Source organism: Phocoena phocoena, chromosome 5 (genome assembly GCF_963924675.1).
Source record: "Phocoena phocoena chromosome 5, mPhoPho1.1, whole genome shotgun sequence".
Taxonomy (NCBI): domain Eukaryota; kingdom Metazoa; phylum Chordata; class Mammalia; order Artiodactyla; family Phocoenidae; genus Phocoena; species Phocoena phocoena.
The window spans coordinates 6771190-6779715 of NC_089223.1; the positions used below are offsets into that span (position 1 = coordinate 6771190).

Genomic DNA, 8526 nt, shown 5'->3' on the forward strand with positions numbered 1-8526 from the left:
ATCGTCCTACCATATGTCAGAATAAAGCCAACTTCCTCCACCAGAAATGCCAAAATTCACCAAGAAGATGTAATTGAGCTTGAAATAATCACCTTTGAAGCATTAGGTGAGATGGTTAGTAGAGATATTTTCAAAAGTATCAAAATGGCAATTCCAGCCTGAACTAGCACGGTGCCAGAGAGGTATTGCTGTCTCAGTAGGTAGGAAGGTAGGAAGATTAAGATACCATCCTTACCCTCTATTCATTATTTAAACATAAAGTTCTGAACTACAGAGGAATGAAAGGAAAATGCAAATGCTGTATTATCACCAGTGTCTGTGTGAGGACTCATTCCCTGCCAATGAATTATGCCCAGATAATAATGATACACTTTATGAAAAAATTAGATTCTCCTCCATAAGAAGATTTGGATTCTTGTTGAAATCACTGAAAGGAAGGTTGATAACTATTTTATCTATTGTATTTAACATCACTTTTCTGTACAACTGTTCACAGTGATTTTTCCCTGTTGTAAAAGAATAATGTGTTTTTGTTCAAAATATATAGCACTTCCAGCTTCAAATAAGCCTGTTAGGGCCATGTTCCCGGTCATAATGAGTCATTGCTATCCAGATGGAATAATCGGGTAACTGTTTCTCTTCCAGTTATTTCTCAATAACATGGTCTTAGAGTTTATTATAAAATACAGTGAAGAGATCAATAGAGAATGAATGAAAATTCATTTTATAAAATAACAACAATTTGCAGTTCAGAATGTGTCAAACTCAAGCACACACACACATACACACAAACACAGACTATATGTGGGATTCTAGTTCCTTAGACTGTAAGCTCTTTGATGACATAGGCTGCGTTTTAATTCACCATTAACTCTCCAGCATGTGTTTGGTATCTACTAGGTGCTTGATAATATCATGGACCATGTTAATTATCTGACCTCTAGAAAATGGTGAAAACATTTTGTCAGGTAAGGACAAATGAATGATTTTCTTCTAGGTTAATCTGGGATACTCCTTTTTGATTTTGATAAATCTATTTTGGGTGGCATACATTTTTCCGTAAAAATCTGCATTATCATATTGTCTATAGTTGCCAATTGTTAATACCACAAACACAGAAATCCTCATGGACTGATTTCTAAGGAACTTCAGCCTTTGTTCAATAGGGTCTGTTGAACTGTCAGATGGACATGGACTCAGGGCTGACTACCTTTTGTGTTCTGTTGTCCAAGACTTTCTCTCCATTTGCATTCTTTACTAGTGATTAGCTCCTTTATTAGCAATAGGAAGAGAGTTTTGGATTGTTTGTTTGTTTTTGAAAGGCCTTCTGGGTAAGGGTTTAACCTAAAAATCAATTCTCGCATTGGACAGAGCAGAGACTTTATGAAACTTCTAGAGTAATACTGTTATATCTATTCCTTAGATGGCAGTATTTAAAAACAAAAACAGATTCAATAAAATCCCTATGAAAAGGTCAATGGTATTTTTCACAGAAATGGAAAAATAATAGAATTTGTATGGAACCATAAAAGACCTCAAATAGTCAACACAATTCAGAGAAAGAACAAAGCTGGAAGTATCATACCACAGATTTCAAGCTATACTACAAACCAATAGTAATAAAACAAGTATGGTATTGGCATAAAAATAAAAAACCACATACATCAATGGAACAGAATTCAGATCCATAAATAAACCCCTCAGATACAGAGTTAACTAATATTTGATGAGGGAGCCAAGAATACTCAGTGGGGAATTCATGATCTCTTCAATAAATGGTGTTGGGAAAACTGGATAATCACAGGCAAAAGAATAAAATTGGACCTCTATCTTACACCACTACATATATCAACTCAAAATAGATTAAATACTTAAATGTAAAACAAAAACTGTAAAAGTCCTAGATAAGAACATTGAGAAAAGTGGCCAAGATGGCAGAGCAGGAAGACCCTGAATTCACCTCCTTCCATAGGCACACAAAAATTACAACTATTTACAGAGCACCTTTTTTTTTTTTATTGTGAATGATATTTTATTTAGTTATTTTTTTTACAACTGAAACTCTGGGAAGTCAAAATTACCATCCTTGCTCGTGAGCTTCTTATAGACACCAGAAAACGTTTCAACTTTGTGTTCCACATTGTTCTGCAGTGCTTTATCCAAATGAACCTTTATGAGTCAGCTGCCATCCAGCTTCACGCAGATTCTCTTGCCCACAATCTCACTTGGGAAAACCAAGTCCTCCAGGATGGCATCATGCACAGCTGTCAGTGTGCTCCTGGGACGTTTTTGCTTATTTTTTGTATGGCTTTTTCAAGTTGGCTTAGACAGAATTCTCCTCTGAGCAATAAAGACAACGTGCTTCCCTCTGAACTTCTTCTCCAACTCACGCACTAGCCGAACCTGGATTTTCAGGAAAGATTTCAGTTGAGGAAAAAGAAAAAAGATTATGATAGCTTTCCGACCACCACCAACTTCAATTTCCTTGGCTGCCATGATGTTCAGCTCCCGCAGCTGGGCCTTAAGGTCTGAGTTCATCTCCAGCTCCAGGAGGGCCTGGGAGATGCCTGACTTGAACTTATCTGGCTTCTCACCATTGGGCTTCACGATCTTTGTGCTGGAACTGAACATGGCCGGGACCTTGATGACGTGGCCAACATTCATTGCCACTGCTGACTCTAGTAGAGGCTAGTTTTCTGCTGGAAAGCTGGCAGAAAAGATCTTCTACAACTAAAGATATAAAGAAAGAACCACAAGGGGATGAGTAGGAGGAGTGGAGATGAGGTATAGTTAAGACCCATATGCCTAATAGGAAACCCACAAATGGGAGGATAATTACAATTGCAGAGGTTTTCCTCAAGGAGCGATGGGTCTGAGCTCCACATTGGGCTCCCCAGTGTAAAGGTCCTCACTGGGAATGTGAGCTCCCAGAACATTTGACTTTGAAGGCCAGCAGGGCTTACTTTCAGGAAACCCAGAGGGTGGGAAATAGAGGTTCCACTCTCAAAGGGTGCACACAAAAATCTCACATGCTTCAGGACCCAGGAAAGAAGCAGTAATTTGAAAAGAGCCTGGGTCAAACTCACTTGCTTATCTTGGAGAACCACCTGGACAAGCAGGAGGAAACTGGTGCTCACCATAGGGACACCAGAGGCTGGCAGCAGTCACTTTTGAGAGCTCATTCTACCATGTAGAGGGCACTCCTAGAGTATATAGCTCTAATAACCAGGTGGGAGTGTGCTGCTGAGACACATCGGACATCTCCTACAAAAGACCACTTCTCCAAGGTCAGGAAATGTAACCAACCTATCAAATAAATAAAAAAATTTTTCATTAGGCAAAATAAGGCAAGAGAGGACTATATTCCAAATGAGAGAACAAGATAAAACTGCAGAAGAAGAGCTAACTGAAATGGAGATAGGAAATCTACCAGATAAGAGTTCAAGGTAGTGATTGCAAAGATGCTCAAAGAACTCAAAAGAAGATTAGATGCTCAAAGAACTCAAAAGAAGATTAGATGAACAGAGTGAGAAGTTAGAAATGTTTAACAAAGAGTTAGAAAACATAAAGAAGAACCTAGCAGAGATAAAGAGTACAATAATTGAAATTAAAAATACACTAAAATAAATCAACAATCAACTATATGATACAGAAGAATGGATCAGCAAGCTGGAAGATAGGGTAGTGGAAATCACCGAAGCTGAAGAAAAACAGAAAAAAGAATAAAAAGAAATGTGGACAGTTTAAGAGAACTCTAGGACAACATCAAACACAACTTTTATTCACCTTATATGGGTCCCAGAGGAGAAGAGAGAAGTAAAAGGGGCAGAGAGGATATTTTAAGAGATAATAGGTGAAATATTACCTAACCTGGGAACGGAAACAGAAACCCAGGTTCAGGAGGTGCAGAGAATCCCATTCAGGATTAACCTAAAGAGGGCCACACTGGGACACATTGCAATTAAAATGGCAAAAATTGAAAATAAAGAGAGAATATTAAAAGCAGCAAGGGAAAATCAACACGTTATGTACAAGGTTACTTCCATAAGGCTATCAACTGACATTTCAGTAGAAACCCTGCAGGACAGAAGCGAACAGCACAATATTTTTAAAGTGATGAAAGGGAAAAATCTACAACCAAAAATATTATACCAGGCAAGGCTTTTATTCAGATTTGATCTATAGTTCAAAAGTTTTACAGACAACTAAAAACTAAAAGAGTTTAACACCGTCAAACCAGCTTTACAAGAAATGCTAAAAGGACATCTGTTATAGAAAAAGCATTTGATAAAATTCAACAACCATTCATGATAAAAAACCTTTATGACATTGTAAATTGACTATACTCCAATATATATATATAAAAACTTATGAAAGTGGGTATAGAGGGAACATATCTCAACATAATAAAAGCTATTTATGACAAACCCACAGCCAATATAATACTAAATGGTGAAAAGCTGAAAGCCTTCTCACTAAAATCTGGAACAAGTCAAGGATGCCCACTCTCACCACTTTTATTCAGCACAGTATTCAAATCCCTAGCCACAGCAATCAGACAAAAAAAAGAAATAAAAGGTATTCAAATTGTTAGGGAAAATGTAAAATTGTCATTATATGCAGATAACATGATACTATATAGAGAAAATCCTAAAAACTCCACACAAAAACTACTAGAACTGATAAATAAATTCAGCAAGGTAGCGGGATACAAGATTAACATACAGAAATCAGTTGCATTTCTTAACACTAACAATGAAATATCAGAAATGCAATGTAAATAAAACAACCCCTTTTGAAATTTCATCCAAAGAAATAAATACTTAAGAATAAACCTCACTAAGGAGGTGAAAGATTTATATGCTGAGAACTACAAAACATTAATAAAAGAAACTGAAGATGATTAAAAGAAATGGAAAGATATCTCATGCTCTTGGATGGGAAGAATTAATATTGTTAAAATGGCAATACTACCCAAAGCAATCTACAGATTTAATGTGATCCTTACCAAATTACCCATGACATATTTTCACAGAACTAGAACAAATAATCCTAAAATTTATATGAAACCATAAAAGACCCAGAATTGCCAAAGCGATCCTGAGGAAAAAGAACAAAGCAGAAGGCATAACCCTCCCAGATTTCAGACAAATCTACAGTAATCAAAACAGTGTGGAATTGGCACAAAGACATATGGATCAATGGAAGAGAATAGAGAGGCCAGAAATAAACCCACACTCTTACGGTCAATTAATCTTCAACAAAGGAGGTAAGAACATGTGATGAGGAAAAAACAGTCTCTTTAGCAAGTGGTGTTGGGAAACGTGGAGAGCCACATGCAAATCAATGAAGTTAGAACATACCCTCACACCATAGAGAAAAATAAACTCAAAATGGCTTAAAGACTTAAATATAAGACATGACATCATTAAAATCCTAGAAAAGAACATAGGTAAAACACTCTATGACAAGAATAACACCAGTGTTTTCTTGGTTCAGTCTCCCAAGACTATAGAAATAAAAGCAAAAATAAACAAATGGGACATAATCAAACTTATAAGTTTTGAATAGCAAAGGAAACCATAAACAAAATGAAAAGATAACTTATGGACTGGGAGAAAATATTTGCAAATGATGTGACTGACAAGGGCTTAACTCCAAAGTATGCAAACAGCTCATACAACTCAAAAACAAAAACAAAAACAAAAACAAAAAACAACCCAATAGAAAAATGAGGAGAAGACCTAAATAGACATTTCTCCAAAGAAGGCATACAGGTAACCAATAGGCACATGAAAAGATGATTATCATCACTAATTATTAAAGAAATGCAAATCAAAACTACAATGAGGTATCACCTCACATGGGTCAGAATGCACATCATCAGAAAGTCTACAAACAATAAATCTTGGAGAGGGTGTGGAGAAAAGCGAATCCTCCTACACTGTTGGTGGGAAAGTAAATTGGTATAACCACTATGGAGAACATTATGGAGGTTCCTTAAAAAGCTAAAAATAGAACTACCATGTGACACAGCAATCTCACTCCTGGGTATATACCCTAAGAAAAACATAATTCAAAAAGATACATGTACCAAAATGTTTGTTGCAGCACTATTTACAATAGCCAGGGCATGGAAACAACCTAAATGTCCATCGACAGATGAATGGATAATGAAGATGTGGCACATATATACAATGGAATATTAGCCATTAAAGGAATGAAATTGAGTTATTTGTAATGAGGTGGATGGACCTAGAGTCTGTCATACAGAGTGAAGTAAGTCAGAAAGAGAAAAACAAATACCATATGATAACACACATATATGGAATCTAAAAAATGGTACTGATGAACCTAGTTGCAGGGCAGGAATAAAGATGCAGATGTAGAGAACAAACTTGAGGACACGGTGGGGATGGGAAAGCTGGGACGTAGTGAGAGAGTAACATTGACATATATACACTACCAAATGTAAAATGGATGGCTAGTGGGAAGCTGCTGCATAGCACACGGAGATCAGCTCAATGCTTTGTGACAACCTAGAGAGGTGGGATAGGGAGTGTGGGAGGGAGGCTCACGAGGGAGGGGATATGGGGATATATGTATACATATAGCTGATTCACTTTTTTGTACAGCAGAAACTAACACACAATTCTAAAGCAATTATACTCCAATAAAGATGTTAAAAAAAAAATGAACTCATATCAAGTTTCTTTTCCAACCACAATGTTATTATACCAGATATCAACTACAAGAAAAAAATAAACTGCAACAAACTCAAAACATGTAGAGGATAAACAATATGTTGCTAATCAATTAATTGTGACTGAAGGAATAAAAGAAGCAATAAAACAACTTGGAGACGAATGAAAATGAAAATGCAATGATCCTGAATCTAGGGGATTCAGCAAAAGCAGTTCTAAGAGGGAAGTTTATAGCAATACAATCCTACCTCAGGAGACAGAAGAATCTTAAGTAAACAATCTAAACTTATACCTAAAGAAACTAGAAAGATAAAGACAAACAAAACCCATAGTTAGTAGAAGGAAAGAAATAATTAAGATAGAGCAGACATTAATGAAATAGAGACTGAAAAATACAATAGAAAAGGTCAATGAGACTAAGAGCTGGTTCTCTGCAGAAAACAAAATCAATAAACCTTTAGCCAAACTGATCAAGAAAAAGATGGCCCAAATAAGCAAAATCAGAAATTAAAAAGTAATAGTTAAAAGTGCATGGAAATACAAAGGATCATTAAGAGATTACTATGAACAATTATACATCAATAAAATGGACAACCTAGAAGAAATGGACAAATTCCTATAAATGTATAGTCTTTTTAGACTGAAACAGGAAGCAATAGAAACCTGAACAGATGAATTATCAGTGATAAAATTGGATCAGTTATTTAAAAATAATCCTAACAAAATTTCACAACCAGATTCTTTCACAGGTGAATTCTACCAAACATCTAGCGAAGAGTAAACACTTACCCCTCTCAAACTTATCCAAAAAATTGCAGAGGAAGGAATGCTTTCAAACTCATACTATGAGGCCAGCATCACCCTGATACCAAACCAGACACCCTTATAACAAACCAGACAGAGATATCACACACACACACAACTACAGGTCCAATCCCTGATATACATAGATGCAAACATCCTCAAGAAAATATTAGCAAGCCAAATTCAAGAATACATTAAAAGGATCAGACAATGGATCAAGTAGGATTTATACCAGTGATTCAAGGATGGTTCAATATCTGCAAATCAATCAATGTGATATACCACATTAAAATTTTTCAATTGTTTTTCCAAACAAAAATCAGATGATCACCTTGAGAGATGTAGAAAAAGATTTTAACAGAATACCACATCTAATTATGATTTAAAAAATGCAGTGGGAATAAATGGAACATTCCTTAACATAATAAGTGCCACATATGACAAGCCCACAGCTAACATCATACTCAACAGTGAAAACTTGAAATCATTTCCTCTAGGATCAGGAACAAGACAAGGATGTCCACTCTCACCACTTTTATTCAACATACTTTTGGAAGTCTTAGCCACAGCAGTCAGATAAGAAAAAGAAATAAAAGGAGTCTAAATTGGAAAGGAAGAAGTAAAACCATCACTGTTTGCAGATGACATGATACTGTACATAGAAAATCCTAAAGATGCCACCAAAAAGTACCAGAACTCATAAATGAATTTGGAAATGTTTCAGGATGCAAAATTGATATATGGAAATCTGTTATCTTTCTATACACTAACAGTGAAGTATCAGAAAGAGAAGTTAAGAAAACCATCCCAATTATGATCACATCAAAAAGAATAAAATACTTAGGAATAAATTTAACTAAGGAGATAAAATACTTATACTTGGAAAACTATAAGATACTGATAAAAGAAATTGAAGATGACACAAACAGATGAAAAGATATACCATCCTCATGGTTTGGAAGAATTAATATTGTTAATGACCATACTACCCAAGGCAAACTACAGATTCATTGCAATC

The 8526-nt window shown here is 35.7% G+C and overlaps 1 pseudogene; it reads right to left on the reverse strand.

The window, feature by feature from the left end:
• Positions 1-2049: 2049 nt before the first annotated feature.
• LOC136123617 (small ribosomal subunit protein eS7-like) lies at positions 2050-2631 on the reverse strand (annotated as a pseudogene).
• Between the last annotated feature and the right edge of the window lie 5895 nt (positions 2632-8526).